This window comes from Eulemur rufifrons, chromosome 2 (assembly GCF_041146395.1).
Source record: "Eulemur rufifrons isolate Redbay chromosome 2, OSU_ERuf_1, whole genome shotgun sequence".
NCBI lineage: Eukaryota > Metazoa > Chordata > Mammalia > Primates > Lemuridae > Eulemur > Eulemur rufifrons.
The window spans coordinates 45,032,569-45,057,640 of record NC_090984.1 but is presented as its reverse complement, the minus strand read 5'-3'; positions in this window follow the sequence as shown (position 1 = coordinate 45,057,640).

The following is a 25,072-nucleotide window of genomic DNA, read 5'->3' as shown; positions in this document are numbered from 1 at the left end:
GAAATATTGGTCTAATGAATTGATACTTTCCATGTTGGAAGGTCAAGAGAATCTGAAAAGTTATGGGCCCTTTCCACACACAAAAAAAGTATATATGCACAAAATTTTGTATTTAATATCAGAGAGTTCCCTGGTCTTCCTCAATCTGGTCCATGGATATCTCAGTGCCAGAAGACCCCCAGTTAAGAACTTGAGACTCCTCCCCTCCACCTCCAATCCACCAAATCACACATTTAGAAAAGGCTTCTTGCCTTTCCTATTACAATTACGAAATAAACTTCCAAGGAAAAGGCCTCATCCCAGTGCCCCTCACATGCCCTTCTCTTGCTAATTTGGGGCCTGCTTAGGTGAAACCCATGCCTCCTGCTTGTGGCCATCAGTCTTCTTGCTGAAGTTTATAGGCCTATGGTCGAGCTGTGTATTCACTCACCTGATACAAATAGCAATATTTTTCCTAAGCTCACATGAATACAAACAACCCAGCTGTGAAAAGATCAGCGCATGTGTCTGTTGTGGCCAGTCAACTGCAAGCTATTTTTTGCAGCAGGGCACAGGAAGAATACAGCAACTTTTCTCAAATCAGAATCATTTTTATATGAAAGTGTCAAAGATGAAAAGTCATGGCAGAGAAGGTTGGTAATTAAAATACATCTGTGTCCAATTAGTGTACGTGTTACAATTACTGAGAGGGTAGTGATGTATGCTGGTACCCGGGAGAGGATCCAGAGCCCCAAACACTGCAGGCTTGTGAGCAGGGCATTGCCTTCAGCAAAAATTAAAGTCAATGTGGATGGAGATGATTTATTTATTGAATAGCAGCACTGTGCCTGGCATGTGCCCCCAGAGCTTAAGATCTAAGTTACATAGACAGGCAGATTGCCTAGCCACTAGGTGGTCAATGCTTGTTTGGTGGAGACACTTAATGAAGTTCCTTATCTGTGCCCAATTGTATATCAAACTTCTGTGAACTTGACATGATTTGTAATACCAATGCCAAACCTGAATCCTAGTTTTTAAAATGCAGAAAATAAAAAAAGGTAATGTATTGTCGCTTGCCTTTAAGAATCTTGCAATAATAGCCATGTAAATTATGTTCTTTCCAGTGAAACCCTATTTTAGCCCCTAATGTTATGGGGACAGTTTGTGCATCTTCCTTCCTTCGCAAGGTGCCAAGAATGGACGAAGCTAAAATCAGCTGGAAGAGATTTGTTGTTTTGGATTGAGCTTTTCTAATTTGAATTATGGAAGCCCTGGCAACTTCTACCTAGGAAAGAGGAAGGTGTTGGGTACACACACACACACACATATTTATAAGTTTAGGTCTTTTTTTTTTTTTTTTTGTTGAGACAGAGTCTCACTTTGTTGCCCAGGCTAGAGTGAGTGCCGTGGCGTCAGCTTAGCTCACAGCAACCTCAAACTCCTGGGCTTAAGCGATCCTACTGCCTCAGCCTCCCGAGTAGCTGGGACTACAGGCATGTGCCACTATGCCCGGCTAATTTTTTTTTCTATATAGATTTTTAGGTGTCCATATAATGTCTTTCTATTTTTAGTAGAGACGGGGTCTCGCTCAGGCTGGTCTCGAACTCCTGACCTTGAGCAATCCACCCGCCTCGGCCTCCCAGAGTGCTAGGATTACAGGCGTGAGCCACCGCGCCCGGCCAAGTTTAGGTCTTGTTAAATGAAGTCCTTAATTCTTATCATCATCATCTGTTTCCCCTTCAACTATCACAACTTTCAAATGAAATAGAAACATAGTATTTTTATTTTCTAACAAAATATAAAATGTATTTTAATTCCCAAAGCTAAGACAGGAAGGAAAAATTAAGAGTCACGTGACTGAAAGCCCATATTGGTGTGAGATTTGAATTCCTGGATGTGACAGCAAGTTGATTCATATTGGATTTTGTATATTCTGAAGCCTGTAATGAGTTATTGATCTGTGATAAACCAAGCTGACATTTTTGTAACCAGTAAACCATCAGTGTATCCAGTAAGCATGGGTTTCAATAATGTATTGTTATAATAAGGTCATTGGAAGTTTTAGTACACATTTGCAAACAGTTGTTGCAAGAAGGAACATAAACATATTTACAAATATGCATGCATGTCTGCACTGTTTAATTCTCTCCTCTACCCACTGGGACATATATTTTTCCTTAGCAACAAGAGAGGTGTTCTCTTTACTCACCTCCAGTATGCTTCCTTGACTTCAGTTGATGATGGATTAAGAGGCTGATCTGAACTCCACTTTTTCCCAGGCTTTTACTATGGGCTTTAAAACTTGTTTTCAATTCAAAGTTTCTCTAGACGACCCAGCCTTCAAGTCCACCAGGTTATATTATCTACACCAAATATGGTTGGAAGTCCTGCAATCTCCATCCCTCCCCACAAGTCCAAGTTGTCTCATGCTGAAATTCTGTATGTCTCTTGAGCAGTGGTGTTGCTCACTAAATTCAAGTGGGAACAAGGACTTCCAAGGATTTGTCTCAGCCTGAACAACACACTTTGGGCATTGTTCTCAGGGACTGCAACTCTCAGCAGCTATTTTTAGAAGTAGCAGTAGGTGGTTGGGGGTGGAAGTGTTTCTCTGTGGTGGTGTCTTTACTTGGCAAAAGTGCCTAGTGACTTGTCTTGCTGCCAAAGGTAAAGCGAAAGGATGGAGGGAGCGGTAAGGACATGACATCTGCTGTACAGCTTCTTGGCAGCCAAGTACTGTGACAGACCCTTCTCCAACAACCTTGCCCTGGGGTGATTATTATTCTGATTTCGTAGTTGAAAAACTGAGGCTACAAGAGTTCAGTTATTTTCCTTAAGTCACAGGTCGTGATAGAACTGTGCATTTGAAGCTCTGCTCTAGGGACTGGCTGCACATTCCATAGATATAGATATAGTACTAGTGATAATACCTGTCTCATAGATTTGTTATTAATATAAAGATTAACATTTATAAATACCTAATTGAGTGCTTGACATAATAGGGACTCAACACATGAAATTGCTATTATCATTATTATTGTCATCATTGTGGTTGTCGTCATCTTCATTGTAGCTATATCATCATCTTGTAAGTCCTACCCAGACCCCTATTACTATTGGATGGCATGCTTGGCACTTCATAGGTGTCTGACACATTTTTATAAAATTATTGAATAGAGGAGAAGATATATTTATTGCTCTTCTCACCTTCCTTCTAGGCACCAGGTTTTAAAGAACTCACTAAAACAGGTCAGCTGTATTTCTCCTGTCTGGGAAGGGCCAGGGCAATGTATATCTATGAACCTGCAGGGAAGAAAGGAGAAGGACGTAGGGATCCGACTCTCTCTCCACTGCCAGGACAGAGAAGCACAGGATGGACATGTCTGCTCACAAGAGTATCTTGATATACATTCTGGGGTTTAACGGCTATCCCGCTCACATTAAAGGAGAAAGCCATGATTTTATTTCCTCTCTGAACTCCCACAAAAACTTCTTAGGACACCAAAGTGCCCACAATGATGGCTTATTGCCCCAGTTTACCTCTTGCCTCTTGCCCACTAGCAAAGATTGTGGCAATTTTTCTCATTGGTTGATTAGTAACTAATATTTATTGAATTCCAAAGTTCATCCTATTTTTACTCCTTAATTCTAATTATTTTCAGGTAATAATTCAATAAACTGTTATTTGTTAGAATTCAGACTCCATCATCCCATTAGCCCATTGTTAATTTTCAATTGTCCTTCAGTCTCTTTCAAACTCTTTCTTCCTATATGGAAAAGCTCTGATGAATTTAAAAGTAATTCTAATTAACCTGCTTCCATCGCAGATTAAACCTTCCTGGTTTTTCTATCTCAGCCTATCCATGCCTTCTCCTTAGGAAAGCCTTATGGCATCCTCATCTCATGCACCCTCATCTCATTTCTGACACAGCGCTTTGAGGAGCAGTAACAGAACACTGAGTTTCAAGAGCTTGGAGCCCATTCCAACAGGATGCTCACCTAACTCACTGCGGCCAAAAGATCGCTAACTTCTCTGGGTCTCAGTTTTCCCATCAGTAACACAGAAGACCTGGCCATAGATGAGCTTTAGAATCCATTCTATTTTAAGTATATTCTATCAGAAATCATTCAATCTTTAACATATGCATGTAGGAAATATGCTTATAGGATTATTCACTTTTTCATTTCTCCTCAAAATAGTTATCTCTCATTATTAAAATAGGAGTTTAGTGAGATTCCTTTGGGATTACATATTTTTGCATAATCCACAAAGTTTAACATTTAAAGTGTGGTATATGTATACCATGGAATACTACTCAACTACAAAAAACAATGGTGATCTAGCACCTCTTCTGTTAACCTGGATAGAGATTGAGCCCATCCTTCGAAATGAGGTATCACAAGGATGGAAAAACATGCATCACATGTACTCACCATCAAACTGGTACTAACCGACCAACACTAAGTAGTTCACATGGTAGTAATACTCACTGGGTACCGGTCAGGGGAGTGGGGGGCTGGGGGGGTAAACCCACAACTAATGGAAGCAGAACACACTGTATGGCAGAGGGACACACTTACAGCCCTGGCTTGGGCGGGGCAAACAGCATTATATATAACCAAAATATTTGTATCCCCATAATATCCTAAATAAATAATAAATAAATAAACAAACAATGCTCATGGTGAAGTGGGGAATGGCCAAGGAACAGTGAAATACAAGCTATTTTAGAGCCCTACCACTATATTTAAGTAATCGATAGAAGAGACAAGAAAACGAGAAAAAGAGGACCAGTATAAGCCTAGGTTTTATTTAATAGGCAAAATGATTAAACTTTCCAATGGCAAGAACAAAATTTTATAAATGCTTTTTTCTGCCACTGCAAAACCTCTAGTAATAAAAATAAAATTCTCGTAAGACTTCTTCAAAGCATGGCTACCAAAATCTTCCTACCAGGGAAAACTTCTCAAGAGGGAAATGAAAAATTTTTTGATATAGATGGGACCTAAAAATGTGAATCTACTAAATGAGAAACATTTATAAACTTGATTACTCCCTTCCTGTCTGGAAATCACCTGTTACTTTTTCCCCTTCCTCCATTTTTCCTCTGGTGTAGCTAATTCACATATATAAAATAGAAATACAGGGCATGTAGGCATCCAGTCCCTTCTGCTGCACCCGTGGCAGGCATAACTAATTAATCATAATGCCTTTTTCCCATGAGTCCTGCTGCAGCCACCGCATCTTTGTCAATGTACCATCTCAGGTAGTCGCTGTCGGAGTTGGCACAATATTGTACACTTCCTTGCCTCCCATGAACTAGAGACGAACTAGATCCTTAGATGGCATGATTTTCCAGGCACTGTCATAACCTACCACCACCATCCTAAGTAGTAGCTATAATAGTCTCAGTTGTATGGTTCAATAAACTTAAATTTAAACTGGCTGTGAATGCAGAGGCAGGCACAGGGAAGTGCCTATGATTATAAAAGAGGGAGGATACAGAAGAAGAGTAATCTCTAAATTGCTTTTTTATCTTAATTATATAAAATTTAATAAGCACTTACTCTGTACCCAGTCTAGTGAAGATGAGATGGGTAAGCCTATGCCAGCCTTTCAAAGGCCTTTATTTCACTTCTTTTGTTCAATACTGTTCAATAATCATGTATATTTTGCCTCTGAAACTAATCTCCATAAAATCATAGGATTTAGGTAAAAGAGCAAGAGAACTAATACTTATTGCCAGCCTACTATGTGCCCAGCACTGTGCTAAGTACTTTGCTCTTGCTATTTCATTTAAGTCTTAAGCGATCCTATGAAGATTGATATTATCCCTGTTTTATACTTCGGGAAATTAAAAGTCATCAAATTAAAGTAACTTTTCCAAGATCAAGCAGCTATTAAGGAGTGGAATTGGGACATAAACCTAAACCTGGTTGTACTTGTCTCTATGCAGTGCTCTTTTCACTACATCAAATCACCTTTACAAAAGACCTTAGACATTTGGCACTCTGTTTAATTAGTAGATCAGCAAACTGAATCCTGGAAGATACCAGCAACAGAATATAGTATCTTTCCCTCCATGCCATGCCTAGGCATATATCTTAAATTGCCCTCTTGCATTTAGCATCATTTCAGTTGCAAAGGAAGGGACATATTTGTGGGAGAAAAGAAAAAAGGAAAAGCAAGAAAGTGCAAGATATTCCACTTTCCCCTAAGATCAGGAACAAGGCAAGGATGTGCCGTCTCACTCCTGCTTTTACACACATACTGGAAGTCCTACCTAAGACAAGAAAATAAAACAAAACTTTCTTTGTTTACAAATGACATGATCATTCTATGCAGAAAATCTGAAAGAACTTACCAAAAAACTACAACTAATAAACAATTATAGCAATGTTCTAAGATACAAGGCTAACATACAAAAGTCAATTTCTTTCCTATATATCAGCAGTAAATAAGCAGAATTTGATATTAAAACACTGTAATTTACATTAGCACCCCAAAAATGAAATACTTAGGTTTAATATAACAATATAGGTACAAGATCTATATGAGGAAAACTACAAAACTCTGATGAAATAAATCAACAAAGAACTAAATAAATGAAGGGATATTCCGTGTCCATTGATAGGAATACTCAATATTGTTAAGATGTTAGTTCTCCCCAACTTGATCTATAGATTCAATGCAATCCTAACCAAAATCCCAGCAAGCTATTTTGTAGACATCAATAAACTGATTCTGAAGTTTATATGGAAAGGCCAAAGAGTCACTATAGCCAACACTACTTTGAAGTAGAAGAACAAAGTTGGAGGACTGACATTACCTGACATCAAGACTTACTCTAAAGCTACAGTACTCAAGATAATAGTATAGTATTGGCAAAAGAATAGACAAATAGATCATTATAATAAAATAGAAAGCCCAAAAATAGGCCCCATAAATAGGAACAAAGGTAATACAATGGAGAAAAGATAGCCTTTTCAAAAACTAGTGCTGGAACAACTGGATATCCACATGCAAAAAAAAAAAAAAAAATCTAGATATAGACCTTACACCCTTCACAAACATTAACTCAAAATGGACCATAGACCAAAATCCAAAATGCAAAACTATAAAATTCCTATAAGATAATATAGGAGAAAATTTAGATGACCTTGGGTTTGGCAGTGACATTTTAGATACAATATCAAAGGCACAATCCATGAAAGAAAGAATTGATAAACGAGACCTCACTAAAATTAAAAAATTCTGCTCTGTGAAAGACACTGTCAGAATGAAAAGACAAGCCAAAGACTGGAAGAAAATATTTGCAAAAGACATATCTGTTAAAAGACTGTTATCCAAAATACAGAAAGTACTCTTAAAATTCAATAATAAGAATATAACCCAATCAAAAAATAAGCCAAAGATCTCACTTATATGTAGAATTTAAAAATGCTGGACTCATGGAAGTAGAGAGAAAAATGGTGAGTACCAGGGCTGGGAAAATGTTAATCAAAAGATACAAAGTTTCAATTATATAGGAAGAATAAGTTCAAGAGATCTATTATAAAATATGGTGACTATAGTTAATAACAGTACATTATACTCTTGAAAACTTCTGAGAGTAATTTTAGTGTTCTCACAACAAAAAAAATGATAAGAATGTGAGGTTATCCATATGTTAGTTAGCTCAATTTAGCCTTCCCCAATGTATATATACTTCATAACAACATGTACACAATAAATATTTACAAATTTTATTTGTCAATTTAAGTAAATAAATAAATAGATGTTAATTGTTTTTAAATTAAAATGACCTTGGTTTAGAAAAAGGTGAAAGTAGAAATATGTACTATAGCACAGCAAAAATCACCTTGCATGGTATTAGAGAAGATATTTGAGTGATGATACATTCCCTTCCATGGCTAATGGTATGCAATGCAGGAAGCCTAGTTCTGGTTTTCTCTCACCTGGTTTTTCACATACAGGACTACTTTTAACACTGAAATTCTGACACACCTCCCTAAGGAATGAGGGAGAGACAGGGGAGCTGTGTCCCCCCCACCCATCTTTATCATGGGCACAACTTCTGTACTGATTGTTTGCTAGTTCCATAGTAGACAGAAGGAATGGCCCACTGTCATCAGACCTGGCTCAAAGCTGTTTCCTATACTGGACATTTTTCTTTTTCCTTGTAGCCAAATTTGTATTTAGAAATTTATAGCAACTTTAATCCTTTTTGCTTATAGCCACACATTTTCTCCATGACTTTTACCTTCAACAAGACATTGATGGTCATACTTGGCTGATGGAAGCCTCTGGCACAGCATTAGTGTTTTTACCCTACCCTGTGCCCCTCAAAAATAAGGGCCCAAAACCTGAACAGGCATCTCACCAAAGAGATACACAGATGACCAATCAGCATATGAAAAGATGCTCCGTATCATATGTCATCATGTGAATGCAAACTAAACAAGATACACTACACACCTATTAGAATGGTCAAAATCCAGAACACTGACAACATCAAATGCTGATGAGGAGGTGGAGCAACAGGAACTCTCATTTATTGCCGGTGGGAATACAAAATGGTACAGCCACTTTGAAAGACAGTTTGGTGGTTTCCTATAAAACTAAACATACTCTTACCATATAATCCAACAATTGCACTCCTTAGCTTTTACCCAGAGGAGCTGAAAACTATGTCCACACAAAATCTTGCACATAGATCTTTATAATGGCCAAAATTTGGAAGTAGCCAAGATGTCCTTCAGAAGGTGATTGGATAAACCGTAATATATCCAGGCAATGGAATATTATTCAGCACTAGAATGAATTGAACTATCAAGCAATGAAAGGACATGGAGGAAACTTAAATTCACATTGTTAAGTGAAGGAAGCCAATATGAATAGGCTACATACTATATGAGTCCAACTATGACATTCTGGAGAAGGCAAAACTATGGAAACAGTAAAAAGATTGGTGGTTGCCAGGGGTTGGGAGACAGTGAGGGATGGACAAATAGGCAGGGCACAGAGGATATTTTCAGGGCAGTGAAACTTCTCTGCATGATAATTAATGGTAGATACATGTCATTATACATTTGAATGTACACAATACCAATAGTGAACTCTAATGTTAGGTGCAATGTGTGTATATTTAAAGAAAATGATAGAAAGATTTTGAACATAGCTCTATGTGTAAATGAATTTATCATTAAGAACAAAATTATTCTTAGTTCAAATTTCCATGTATGACTCTTTCAAAAAGCTATGGTCTATTGAAATAATTCTTTAAAAGAATATCTAAACTGTCTCATAGGTGTACATATTGTTAATCAAATGTTTAATATTTATTCTAGCTAGCCCATTAACTTTTGATAATTGTTATATATGGTATGAATAAAGTTGAATTTGTATAGGCTATATATTCATTTTATAGCACTTTGAGGTCTTTTGTATAATCAGTAAAAATATCATCATGCTTTTTTCTAATATATGAAATAAAATTTTGCTATTTAAAGTAAATATAAAGGTTCATATTTGAATTTATGACAGGCTATAACTGTGATTTATGTCATAGTGTCAATAACATAACACATTTTGGTCGGATATGCCAACTTTCACGTTTATCACTATTCCTGTGAAAAAAGAGAGAACAACCCACCATGCAGCAGCCCATTTTGTGACAATTTCCAGAAACTCCTGCAGAGAAAAATGATAACTTTGAAAAATGGTTCCTGCTCTTTGAATTTGCATTTACATTAAAGAAAGTAGAAAATTAATACAATTATCTAGATAATTTTGGCAAAAGAAACACAAAACCCCCCTGGAATATCCAAATCAATAATGGAGATAAAAATAACATTTAGGTCCAATACTAAATAATGGTCCAGTTATTTGTCTTTTTCCAGGGCAAGGGGACATGGGGAAGTTTATGAGTGTATTTATCATCAAATGTTGGAATATTTTGAAAAGTTTTACAAAGTTTTTTATTTTATTAATAAAGATTAAGTTTTTCTGCTAATAAAACTAATTATGGCTCAATGAAAGAAAAGAAAACTTCTCACAGTATTTGCAGGTGTGTAAAACAAAGAAAATTATCTGTTTCAAAAACCTAGGGATTTTTAATGTTTTGATTTATACCCTTACATACACACACACACACACCCATTCACGCACACAGTCCTCATTTTGCTTTTGTTTTTCAAAAATGGAAGCATACAGAATAAGCTCTTTTATAGCCTATCTTTATCTATTAGTATATGGTGGATATCTTTTCATGCACAAAGTGTTAGTATATACCATCACTTTAGATAGTGAGTTTTGGCTGCACACCTCATTGAATAAATGATAATTCATTGTTTTAATTTGCATTTTGATTACTAGTATAGTTGCTATCTTTTTACAGGTCAATTGGTTGAAATTATCTGTTCAATATCATTTTTCTATTTTATTATTGGTATATTTATATTTTTTCTTATTGAAGTGCACTTAAGAATATTAAGAATATTAGTCTTTTCATATGCAAAAGAATGAACTTAGACCCCCTACTTCACATAATATAAAAAATTTACTCAAAATGGATTATAGACCTATATGTAAGAGCTAAAACTATAATGCTCTTAGAAGAGAGTACAGGATTAAGTTTTATGACCTTGGATTAGGCAATGGTTTCTTAGATATGATACCAAAAATGCCAGCAACAAAATACAAACTACATTAATTGTACACATAATATATAAAGACCTCTTAAGACTCAACAATAAAAGGCAAATAACTTGATTGTAAGATGAGCAAAGACTTTACATAGACTGTTCTCCAAAGAAGATATACAAACAGCCAATATGTCCATAAAAATGATGCTCAACATTTTTAGTCATTAGGGAAATGCAAACCAATACCATAATGAGATAACACTTCACACCCACTAAAGCTGGCTGTAACCAAACAGACAGACAATGATAAGTATTGGTGAGGATGTTGAGAAATTAGAACCTTCATAGGTTGCTGATGGGAATGTAAAATTATGTACCTATTGTGGAAAACAGTTTGGCAGTTCCTCAAAAATTTAGACATAGGGTTATCACAGCATTTCTACTCCTATGTATATATCCAAGAGAAATAAAAACATATGCCTGTGCAAATACTTGTGTACAAATATTAATAGCAGCATTACTCCTAATAACTAAAAAGTGTAAACACCTCAAATGTCCAAGAACTGATGAATGGATACACAAAATGTGGTATATTCATTCAAAGGAATGCTGTTCAACCATAAAAACAATGAAGTACCAATACATGGTACGACATAAATGAATCTTGAAAACATTATGCTATGTGAAAGAAGCTAGACACAAAAGCCACCTATTGTGTGATTCCATTTACATGAAATGTCCAGAGTAGGCAAATTGTGGAAATATTTACTTATATTTCTTATAATTTCATTTTAAAATTTAGATATTTGATCCATTAGAAATTTATTTTTGATGAGCAATGAAGTGTAAAATAGGATTACTTTTTTTTCCAAAAACAGTTATCTCAACTTCATTATTTAATAATTTAACATTTCCATGTTGCTTGAAATGCTACCATAATTATATTTTAGTTTGCACACATACTTATGTCCCTGTACTCTATTCCATTGGCTTGGATGCTTCTTCCTATATCACTGTAGCACTGTTTTAATTGATATAGCTTTAAAATATATATAATTACATGAGCAGGCAAGAGTTACTTTCTTTGTCCAGAACTTTCCAAACTAATCCTATATTATGTTTCTAAATGTCTTTTAAAGTAGTCTTTTACATCCCCACAAAAAAGCATCAGGAATTTAATTATAACTATACTGTATTTAGAAATTAATTTAGAGATCATGGACTTATTTATTAAACTGAGACTTTGTATATAAGAATAAAATCTGGCTCTTCATTTACTCAAGTCTTCTTTTATGTTCTTCTGAAGCACATTGTATTAATAGTTTTCTTCAAATACATCCAGCATGTTTCTTTCCAAGTTTATGCTCAGGTAACCTATGTTTAATTTACTCTCATGAATGGGATATTTTTTCCATTATTTGTTTCAACAATATTTGCATGCATATGTGGCATATAAGAAAGCTAGTAGTTTTTGTATTATTTTATAAACTGCTAATTTCACTAAACCCTCTTATTCTTTCAAAAATTTTACCATGTTTGCCTCCTTTTTTTCCAACATTTATAACTATACATCACTTTCTTGTCCTTTTTATTTATTTTTTTTTTTTTGAGACAGAGTCTCACTCTGTTGCCCAGGCTAGAGTGCCATGGCATCAGCCTACCTCACAGCAACCTCAAACTCCTGGGCTCAAGTGATCCTTCTGCCTCAGCCTCCCAAGTAGCTGGGACTACAGGCATGTGCCACCATGCCCAGCTAATTTTTTGTATATATTTTAGTTGTCCAGCTAATCTCTTTCTATTTTTAGTAGAGACAGGGTCTTGCTCTTGCTCAGGCTGGTCTCGAACTCCTGAGCTCAAACGATCCACCTGCCTCAGCCTCCCAGAGTGCTAGGATTACAGGCGTGAGCCACCATGCCTAGCCCACTTTCTTGCCTTATTGCATTGGCTAGCACCTTTAAATTTATGGTAAATAATAGTAGAAAATGACTGATATCCATGGCTTTTATTTTCTTTAAAGAAATTCTTATATTTTACCCTTGATCATGTTAAAAAATTATCCTACTCTGGTTTTGTTTCAGAGCTGTAATCAAGATGTACTTAACATTTTTTTAAAAAGTGTAGTATATATAGTAGTAGGAATATATTCACCTTTCTGATAAGCATCTCTATATAATCACTCAAGCCATCCATTCAATAAATATGTATTTAGCCAGCCATTGTCCTAAGCACCAGGGATACAAATAAGACCCATGCTTTCAAGCACTCACTGCTGAAGGCAGTTATTTTTACTCTTTTTACATTACTCTGAAGAACCTATGAGACACAACACAGTGATACTCAATGGAAGACTGGATAAGAAGGACACTTCAGGAATTTTTATAATGGGGAAGGAAGGGAGGTAGGCATGGCACATATAGTTTAACAAAGCACCCCCAAGTGATACTGATATGGCCACCAAGTTAGATACTGGACTTTGGTAATATCTAATCTTAATACAGAGTTTTACACTCTTATTTTATGAAACTTACAAAATGTTTTTGCAAATATCATTTACTTTATTCCTAACAATAACCTTCATGTTAAATATTATCTCAATATTATAGGAGAAGAAATTGAAAGCTGTAATTGTTAGGATGCTAAAGCCAAACCAAAAAAAAAAATTTAAAACTTATGCTCTTTGCACTTACCCTAATAAAATAATTGAATAATGTAATATAGGCCTTAATAATTTTCATAATTTTTGGCAGGGGGATCTCGAATTCACCCTTCCCTGATTTTTTACCCAATTCTTCTCATTTCCTTCTTCACTCAATTCCTGTTAATCACAGCAAGCCTTTCCAACAGTGCTTTTCCCAATCTTCCTGAAATGCAAGGATGTCTAAGATTAGTCCACCAAGAAAGGCCCATTTTCTTGTCCCACATTGACTTGTGCCGATCAAGAGATAAGAGGGGAACTGTTCAAATCAGGGCCAACCTCTGTGCTGCAGTATGAAGAATGTTGGCTTTCTATCAAGCCCTCAAGGCTTAAGGCCGTTTGCAGGGAGTCAAAACCTTCCCTAAATAACTGCACTCCCGTGGTCTCTAACCAAGAACGAGCCACTTTCTCCAGAATGGGGAAGGCCTTGGTCCCAGAGTCCTTTTCCTAATCTACCTTAGTTACAGAGCACGCATAAGAGACTGTTTTGGGCAAAGGATGTTGTATTTTTTCTGCCACTTTACAACGTAAGGAATATGAAAGGAAGAAAAATGGTAGGGGGAACCCAGGAGGCCAGATTGGAAATTCAATCTCTGCTGAAAACTGCCCCAGATCTCACTGCTAAAGTGGAACATTGAGAGCTCTCTGACATATTAAATATTCATCAAAAGCCAAACACTACTTTTTCAACATTTGACTGAATAATAAAAGTGTAGATTTGTCCCATCTCTACTCTTGGATTGCTCAGCTATACATGGCACTAAATTAAAGTTCTAATGAAGTCAGTTTAAAAGATGAGGGAAGAATCCTTTGTAGTTTATCCTTCCCTTTCATTTCCTCTTAATTTAATCATAAACTAAACAGATTCATAAAATGTTTATAGAGGGTAATAAAGTGATGTTTTTAATACAAAGGTTGCTTATGTAATTATGCATACATTCTATGACATGCTGTGTAATTTGAAATGGTTTGCATGAAATTAACAAATACTTATGTCTATTTTATTTCTCCCTCCATTAATGACAAATCATAAAACAAAAAGAAAAAAAAGGAAGTTCCTGCCAATGTAACTACCTACAATTCGGAAATTGAAACTGCAGATGCTGCTAAAAGACTTTATCTTTTTCTTGGAAATGTTCCATTAAATCTAATTAGATTTCTCATTTGCTTTCCTTCTCTCTCTCTCTCTGACTCTCTCTCCCCCTCACCCTCTCTCTCCTCTAGATTTAGGGGAACACTATATAAGTTGTTTTAAAATGACCTGCATAATATAAATGAAGAAACTAATCACCATAAGAAAAAAAAGTGGATATTTTTGTAATCCTTTCAATATGACATCACAAATTGTCTTGAATGTACACTGCTACTTCAAAGTCCCCTGACTTTTAAATAATATCATTATGCACACAATACTCATACTCACTTTTCATAACCATTTTCTAAATAAAATGGAAAATTCTGCTTAAAGAATTAGAATCCTGTCCTATTTTTTTTTCAGAATTTTTTTTTTTTTTTTTTTTTGAGACAGAGTCTCACTCTGTTGCCCGGGCTAGAGTGAGTGCCGTGGCGTCAGTCTAGCTCACAGCAACCTCAGACTCCTGGGCTTAAGCGATCCTACTGCCTCAGCCTCCCAAGTAGCTGGGACTACAGACATGCGCCACCATGCCCGGCTAATTTTTTGTATATATATATTTTAGCTGTCCATACAATTTCTTTCTATTTTTAGTAGAGACGGGGTCTCACTCTTGCTCAGGCTGGTCTCGAACTCCTGACCTCGAGCGATCCACCCGCCTCGGCCTCCCAGAGTGCTAGGATTACAGGCGTGAGCCACCGCGCCCGGCCTAGAATTTTTTGTAAAGAGAAATGGAAGTGATCTAATCTTTATTGTTAGAGCATTTTATCATCCAACTGTCAAGATGTGATTTCTTACTCTGAAATGATCCACTCTGTATTATATTTCATGTTACCATTTCAAATCAAGTAAAACGGCATGTTCATATTGTCCAAATCCATTGAGAGAAGCCACTGATTTGTATTTCCCCAAGTTCATTTAGACTTTAGCAGCAAATATTGATGATCAGAGCCCAAGGATGCTAAATTTTTCATGGGGTGGTAATGGTTAAGTAAATTAATTTGAACACATTATTTTCTTATCTACACCACACTAAGAAAGACTAAAGTTTCCTTTGCATTCCTAAAATAATGATTTTGAGTAGTTTCATAAACAGTCTTAAAAGTATCCATCAGCATTTTCTGTAAAAGTGTCAGGCTGAAAAGATATCACCAACCAGTCAGCTCAAAAAGATACCTGTATTTGTAAGCCATGAGTAAGGAACGAGAATAACTCCATAATTCTCCCCTGTACGGTTTCTGTGTTGGAGGACAGAGTCCGGTGGCATGTGGGATGAAAGGTTTCCCGCCCAGGCATTCCTCAACACAGGACACTTCAGAAGGCAGAGAGGTCAACCTGGTTAATTAGATTTAAACTGGATTTCCTCTTACTTTCCCTTATGTATCTGGCTCATTTCGATTTTGGCCTTTCTCTGGAAGATGTAAGTTTCCTCTGTCTACTAACTGTAATTACAGCAATAATTTCCACTTTTCTGCTGGGCATCCCCTCATGGACACCGTGCCAGCACTTTAAGCTCCATTTACTCAAAACCAATTATCCCCCCTACAAACCCCTTCCACCTCCTGTGTCTCCATCTCTTACAATAATTCAACTTTTCTTAAATTCAACCAGACTAAGAAACTTGGAAAAATCTCCCACATCCTTCTCCTTGACACTCAACTCAAACCTCCGCCAACTCCGCTGTGTCTTCTGGTGCACAGTCCTACTTTTCTCTTGACTCCACCTCCACTCAAGTCATCTTCTGTCCTGACTTCTATGCTGGCATCCTTACTTCTAAAACCTCTTGCTTCTCCAAACTCTTCCTTCCCCTGGCTTGAGAGCTGTCTCTCTCTCTCTCTCTCTCTCTCTCAAAAGCATTATGATCACCTTTTCCTAAAAAATCGATGTTTTCTAAACACCCCAGAAAAACGTTCACACTCCAGTACATGCCAATTAAGGAACCCCAGACAGTGATCCCATCCTGTCTTTCCGGTCACATCTCCTGCCCCTTGCCTCCAAGAGTACCTGTCGTGCCCAAATACACCAGGCCCTGCCGCCCTCCCCTGCCTCTGCTGTGACCCTAGACCATAATACATCTGTTAGAGTCTCTCCCTGTGGACTCTTGTCTTTCATTGTGTTTGACTCAGCTCATGGGACCCATGTCATGAAGCCTATTATTCATTGCTCCTTGTCCTATGCAGCCAGAGCACTTTTCCTCTACCCCTGGATTTAGTATGCACAGCATTCTGCTGTGTGTGACATCAACTCCTTGCACATGTGCCTCTTCAGTTAGGTGGCTCACTCTCTCACTCATCACTCTGCCCATCAAGAGTCTCCTCCAGGGTTCCTGTCCCAGCCATTATTCTAGACAGTAATGATGCAAAGACCTAGTTCCCCCTCTCAAAGAGCTCAGTCCAGTAAGTGATAAAACATGTGAATAAAGTTACACGGTGAGATAAGTGTACTAAGAAAGTCCAAAGGACAGAGAAGAGGGAGACAGTGTGCTAAGTACCAAACTTGAATTCAGAAGGCCCAGGTTCAAGGTCTGGTTCTGCTACGTAACTGGGTTATAATTGGCACATTTTCTGGTTTCAGTTTTCTCATTTGCACGAGGAGGATCCCTTCTATATAGTGTTTTGTAAGGACGAAAATAAAATTAACTAGTGGATTTCCATTTGCTCCACCAGATCCACTCTTAACCCTTTTTCTCCCTGCTCCCCTAGAGGGTGACCTCTATGGGCCTCCTTGCCCTTTGGGTTTCAGTGATGTTGAACCCATGAGGAGCCAGCAGGGGATTAGAGAGAAGAAAGACAATGGCTTGTGATATTTATTTCCTCAGCCCCCTCTCTGCATGTCACCTCAGGACAGCAGAGTCCTTTGGCTGAAGGTCACAAGTCCTGCAAGGGAGTCCTCCGCACATAATCTCTGTGTCTCCAGGTTCTACTGGAGCAATTAGCTCTCCCCTCTGGCTCCTTAAGACCTGGGAGTAGTAAGGCCCCAGGGTAACTGGCCCTTATGGTCTCCCTGCACCCTACCCACACCTTAATAAACAGTTCCTTTAGTAAGGGCTCCTCAAATTACCCGAGATGAGTGTGCCATCTGTTCCCTGCCAGGACTCTGAATGATAAAACTGCTTTTGAAATTCTAAGTTGCTGTCTAGATGCAAGGTATTTCTCATTTATCTCTGCACAGTGCTCTACACAAAGCAGATTGCTGCTATTAATAACAAATGGTGAAATGAATGTATGCAAGAAGGGATGAGTGTGAACGATCCTGCCCCCTTCCACTTTAGTTACAGTCTTATCCTGGGGATATATCCTTGTCACCTTGATTGGTTTTGTAATGCCCTGATTTGATTTGGGAGGTCCCCTTTTCCCTTGGAACTCACTGTCTCTTAGACTATCTGCAGAAATCTCAGCCCTTGTTTGTTTCTACAGGTTCAACTAGCAAGGGCTAACTTTGTTTCTAATTTCTGGAAATATCCCCCTTTTTTGGCTACACACTTGCCTGATATCAAAAATGGATTTGGCTATTTATATTTTTTGCTCTTCAACATAAAAGCTGGCAAAAAAAAAAAAAAAAATGTCAAAAGCAAGCAAACTGATTGTTTCCGTACTACATGGGAACCAAGAACATATTTATGGAATCAGTAGCCCAGACTGGAGTATTTTTTTTCAAAGCACAGTAAATAAATGTTGGGCAAATGAGTTTCTCTGCTGCTCCCTTTTATAGGCAAAAGCCTAGCCAAGAATGGACAATTGGATAGCCTAGCAAATGATCTGAACAAAAATAAACCGGAGAATTCAGCAGCTTAATATTTATGATAAGCTGAAATCATGGCTGATTAGCCTTTAATACTAAGTTTATTTATTTTCATCAATTATAAACTATCCTTATCTCCTGAATCCCCCTCTATCTCAAAGATACAGGAGGTAAGCATTTTCCTCTTATTTTAATATGACAATTACTGAGGTTGATGGCTTACAAATGAGAAACTGACCCATGGAAACTATCTTTGGAAAACATATTTTTGAGTAAACATATTTAGTAGTATGCCTTGGTACTGAGTAGATATTATTCATTAGCAAATAATTGCATAACTGGAATTCTTAATTAAAATTTGTGATGAAAAATGAATCTGTTCATTTTGTAATTATGACCCAGAAATTTAGAACATATTGGGGTAGTTTATGAGCACAATTCCAAAGATTTTAATGTCACAAAAGAACTCATAAAGCCTTTAAACAAGAACTTTTGGAGGAAAAATACACACACAATATGTGCATGGATACTGACGCAATAAGATTTGAAAAGTCACCCACTGAATACAACTATAACATGGAAACATTCCAATTTAATGGATGTGTGATCGTGTTAAAAACCTCTAACCAGTCCTTCTGAATCTTTCTGGATTTTCCAGAAAGACTCTCATCCAAACAGTTTTTTATTTTAGCTTTGTAACTGAAACACAAATTCAGACAATGGCAAATTCTGTTAGCCTCCTGTTTTAGGTTTTCCTTAAAAATGTAAGTTTGAAGTGATCTTGTCAGCATACATCAAAATTCAAGTTTCTAGAAGACAGCCACCAAGGAGCTCATCTTGGCTGACAGTAAAATCAATCGGATAATGTGTAAATCTAACTTGGTTGCCGGGGCCAACCTAGTAAGAAAGTTTGTTACGAAAATTTATAGCCCAAATTGTTTTTCCTTGCTGACTGGCAACTGACGATAGGTTCAAAGGCCAGAGGGATTTAGGGATGAGAAGAACTTGGGAAGAGCACTTTGTGGAACCAAACAAAGGCTCCTTCTACAACATAAATGAAACCTCTGTAACTGGGACTGGCAGAGAGATCATACCTGCTGTCACCTCATTTGTGTCCTTCCTGACTTGGTGACATCATATCAGAGACCCAGATTTAAACACTTGTTAGCCAAATGTACCTCCCTGTGTATACCTGGGTTTTGCTGCTTCATCACAGTTTAACAGGGCATTTGGGATTTTAGAAAACTCTTACTGTTACAGCTGAACCTTAATAGTGTTTGCTCTTGATTTTTATGCCAGGACATCAGCTGCTTCTTGTCCCCACCAAAAAAATATTCCCTTCACTCTCTTGCATATTAGCAATGTAATTTTTAATAACTCAATATAGTCAATGTCAATAAAATGTCCATAATAGTAAACATGCTATCTGAGAAGGCAAACCAGAAATAAAAGATTATATCTATTGAGTGACTTTATTGGGCAAGATGGGAATTACCCAGTATCCTATTCTGTTTTTATTAACTAGTAGGTGGCACTAGTGGTTTCTGGTGATGAGTCCACTCTCTGTACTTGTAATGCACAAAAGTGTAGAGCATTCAATGATTAAAATTTTGGGGAGGGTGAGGAAGAGTATGGGCCCTAACCATTAACTTGAAACATTTGCAGCTTAACCAATCAGGTTTATTTTAATACAAATTTGCATGGTGTTAAATAGGTCTTTTTTTTCTTAACTATTTGCAAGTGATTCAGAGCAGTTATATCGATAATAGAATGCATATAATGCACAGAGATTTAAACTATGCTATAAATCCCATCACAGAGATCCTGATGCTAGTTTTTATGTGAAAAGTAAAAACTACCAAAAAAATTAGAAATTGAAGCACACATTTGTAGTCTACCTTTGAATATCTAATTGTGAGTTTTTAAATGCTTTTATATCCTGTGTTATCCAAGACATATTGTTTAAACCTGTGCTCTTTTTGGTTTTCATAGAGTGATATACTAGAAAGAAAAATAGGCTTGCGAGCCAAACAGACCTAGATTAGAATCCAGGCTCCACTACCTAGTAGGACTGAACCCTGGCAAGGTAGTTAAACCTAACCAAGCCTGTGTTCTTTGTTCATAAATGATGTCTGTCTCAAGGAGCTATGGTGAGAATTAAGGGACACTCTTGTATCTGGCCAGTACCTGGGATGGAATAGGTATCCAGTTAGTTCTTTCTCCCTTTGTTGGTTTGAGTTTTAATGTTGGCTAAAGCAAAAAAATAAGATTGGGTAGAGAGGTTTGGTTTTAAAAAACAATTTTAAAGCATATTTTTTAAAACTAAACTGTTTTCATTCTCACTCTTGATTGTTTTCATTATCTTTCTCCACTAAGACATTCTAACATTTATTAGATACTATTCAGCCCCAAATCCTCAAGGTCAGAAGCTTGGTTACTATAAATTGGTAGAGAGAAGTCTGTCAGGAATTTAGACAGTCAGCTGCCTTTTTGCTGGATGTAAGATAGCATTCTGGTATCTCAAGAGTATTCCTTTCTAAGGTACATCTAAGTACAATTAAGTGACTGAGTTGCTAGCTTTTTTTATGACCCTCCCTTCAAAAAGTTTATTTTGCCTCTCTCTGTTTGTTCAGAAGATCTTTGATAAAATGGTGATAGCCTTCATATCTCTTGTCTGTTTGCAAAAGAGCTAGTATTATTAAAGGCTGTTTGCTGTTCATCTTTCTATATATGGAAATAACCATATATGTTTTTTAAAAGCCTGATTCTTTTTATTTGGCTTGAACCCTCAGTGTCCTTCCACACAGTGGCACCTGCGGAGTCATTAGCAAAATTAGATAAGTAACTGATTTATTAGTTCCATAAATGCACTGTGCATTCCCTTTACTCAGAGTGCACACCAAAAATTATTCATACTGAGGTAGAGTAATCACAATGACTTTAAAAAGCACATTTTTATCCTTCCAAACATAAGCATAGCTATGGTAATATACTATCATAGTACATAATAATAGAAATGAATTATGTCAGTAAAATCTTGAGGTTTAAGATTTACCATGATAAATATTTTTCATTAAAGTGAAATATCTTGGCAGAGTCACTTTCATATGCAGACTGTTGACACAAGGAGGCCAGCTGTGCCTATGCAGATGCTGAGATTTGGGTCTATATTATTAATGATTTATCATGTCGTGGAGAGCTTAGATTAGTTTTGAAAGCAATCCCTTGCCACAAAAGCACTTTCTATAATGCGCAAACGCAAGGAATACTATATGTGCTTTCCAAATTAAAGTAATCACAGAAGCTGCAACTACCTTCGAAATTTCAATGCCTCTATCTTTTTATTTTGAAACATAAAATTCTACATCCTAAAGTCTATTATTCATTAAAATTCTTAAAAATGTTATTTCATATCAACTGGATCGTGAGTAGTGTGTGTATCTGAAGTAACAGACATCTACACTGATAATGGAATGAAAAAGATGGAACAGAACAAAAATTTATTACAAACCTATTGTGTACCACATACTTTTGCCCTATATCTCACGTGTGAGGTTAGATTAAGTCTCTAATCCAATTCTGCATGATTCCAAGATTGCACCGCCTTCAGGGCATCTATAAAAACGTTGTCTAATATTTATTCAATGCTTGCTTTGTTCCAGGTAAGATGCTAAACACTTTACATGCATTAGCTCATTCAGTCTTCAAAAACCCATTTGAAGTATTATCATCATCCTTGTTTAACAGATGAGAAGATTGAAGCACAGTGTGGTTAAGTAAATTATCCCAAGTCCCAAGTTTAGTCAGAGGGAGAGCCTGGATGTGAATCCATACTAATATTTCAGAGACTTCACTGTTAACTACTGCTTTTAACTGTGACCTCACTATGAACTACTATTTCAACTAAGTAAGAGGCAGGATTCAGATCCTACTTAGTTACTATTTCTGTGACACTAGGCAACTCACTTAAATTCTCTAAGCCTCAATTTCCTCATCTATAAGATGATGATAGTAACAAAACTTGCCTTATAGCATTGTTGCAAATTAATTTTGTAAAATGCTTAGAACAGAGTTTGGGTACCTATTAAGCACTAATGTTTTGTTTAATAACTGTAATAGTTAAGGGGTTGTACTTCCTGATGATTAAAGAACTTTTACTGATAATCACACACACAGATTTTCTATAATTTTCAGATTGCTTTTATGCTTAAAATAGATTATAAATGAAGTTACTGGTTATCACCAATGGGAAATATATGCAGGTAACATTAAAGCATAATCACTAACCATGTAAAGAGCTGAGCCTTTTGAATTCTCTTTCTGGGTGTGAAAACAGCCAAATATCTCCATTCGTTCATTCATTCATTCATTTAACAAACAAACATTCCTATGCCAGTCCTATGCTGAGCCCTGGAGATACAGGGTAAATAACTGAAAGAACATTTATTCTAGAGTAACTGTACTCTCTGGTTTAGCACAGAAGAGAGTGTGAGAAAGTTGTAGCTTCCATTATCAGATCTGTTTAACACGTATTCAGTGAGTGTCCATTAAGTGCCAGGCACTGTGCTAGGCACTGGGGCTGGCCAGGTAAATGAGATAAGATCCTTGCCGTTAAGAAGTGATCAATGGGGAAGACATCCTAAATAGATCTTTTTCCTTCAGTTTGGTAAATTACATAAATGAGCACAGAAGAGAAGCACTTAAACCCATTGTAGGGGCTAGTGGGATGAGGGGAGTTTTGACACTTTAACAAATTTTTTGTTAAAAGTCAAGAAAAGCAGAAATTAAGCTGTGGGCCAACAGGAGGAAGGAGTGCCCAGAAAGCAGAGACACCATGGAACGGTGTGGCACGCTGGAGAACTGCAGGTATCCGGGCTATGCTGGTGCCTAAAACATAAGGTAGGGAGAAGGGGGAGTTGGAGAAGTAAACAAGGGTAAAAGGTTAAAAGCATGTAAAATCAACTAATAAAACCAAATGTTAATAAACCACAACTGTGGTAACTGCATGGAAAGTGAGCAATTTCCCTGGACTTTTTTCCACTAAAATCCAAATAGGGTGTTATTTTCTTGACTATCAAGATTCTTGGAACCAGGGAAATGATAAATCATTAAGAGTGGTATTTTGATCTTGACCAAAGGTAAAGGATATCATTCTTTCCATGCCAAGGAATTGTCTACCTCTCTCTCTCTTCCCCCAGCAGACCAAATATAGGGATTGACTCTGAGGTCTTAACAGGTAATTTATACTGAAAACATGTCTAATCCATGGCTTGAAATGACCTATCAGCATAGCCTTCAGCAACCTAAAAGTTTTTTATTCCTGGCCTTAAGAACTCAGTATAGGTTAAAACCGTACTCTCCCAGAGGCACTCTGAAAGTTGGCCATTGTGGAACTTTAGCAAAAAGTTTAAGAATCCAGAGAAATGAACTTTTTCCCCTTTTGCTGCTACTGCAGACACATGACAACTCATAAGCTGTGTCTCCAGGTGGGTGGCCATTTGGTTCTTAATCAAGCCAATGATCACCCCCTTGCAATCTTCATGCAGGGCACAGTGTCTTCTGTCTGCAGCAGGGCTTGCTCCCTTGATGGGGAAAATACGAATAGCTGGACGCCAGGAAACAGGCACAGCTTTCTGGGTCAGAAGTTGGCTGGAGAAGGGGCCTGCCTGCCAAGTAACTTGCAATGATGTCAGAGCCCAGCACAACCAGAAAACACCAGCTAGCTCCACAACAAAAGACTTAAAACAACAGAAAAAAATCACAGAGCTGTGTTGCTAAAGCTGTTCTTTCCGCCCCCTACTCTTTTCTTGTAATAGGAAGAACAGCAGGAAGGGAGTTTATATTTTAAAAGACTCACCCCTCCTCTTCTCCCCGTCTTCCTTTTGGTTACAAAGTGTTAACTAGTGAGGAAACAGTTCTCCGGATGAGTCCTGCAGCAGTTCCTTGGGGTGTCTTTCTTAGAGTTTCTTTTCAAGGCTGTCAGTGGAAGTTTCAGAAACAAGGAGAAACAGAGTATTTTTCGTAAATGTAAACATATAACTTTGTGTTTGGAAGAAAGCGGGGACCATTGAGGAAAGGAAATTCTTTCTGCGCCCTGCTCTTCTCTCTTTCACGGTAATTAACCATACTCAAATGAAAATTAAAAGTTTGGCGAAAAAGCTCTCTTCTTTCTTCTTCTTTAAACAGGGGGCATCATGGTTCATTCTAGCCATTTAGAGCCCTCAGTGATTCATAATTCAACTGGAAATTAATAAAACACAGCCCGTTCTTGGAAATGAAGTTTGGATTAAAATCCTCTTGTTTTGCAACAGATGACGTTTTTCCTTTTTCATTTGTGACAGTCAATTTTAAATGATGTCACTTCAAGGACATTTTCATTTCTCCCACAACATATTACACGAAACACTTGCCTGTAAAACTGGCTCATTAGCCTGCAAAATTATACTGTACAGAATGGCTTTCATTCAAAGTAGAAATGGGATTTTTAGTAGGCAATTTCTGTATTTTATAAAGATAAAGCAATGTTTGATTGCTTCTTCCCAGCTGTTTTGCTTAGTGGTTATAAAGAGAAATTGGGGGGGGGGAGGTAACGTGGGGGCGGGTTTGTAAGGATGTGCTTAAAAAATAAATCTCAGGCTAGAAAACTAAGGCAGAACTTCACGGCACAACCGCGCCCGCAGCTCTCCTGGGCTGCAATGATTTGTCTTCGGGATGTCTGGAGGAAAGCTCCGGACGAAGCGAGGGAATGAGAAAAAGAGGAAAAGAGGGAGGGAAGCGAAAAGGCTGCTTCTCCGACCTCAGCACCCACAGCGAGCTGGATGACTGAAGCGCCAGAAGTTGCTGGAAGGAGCAGCTTCTCGGAGGTGGGGAGGGAGAAGGGT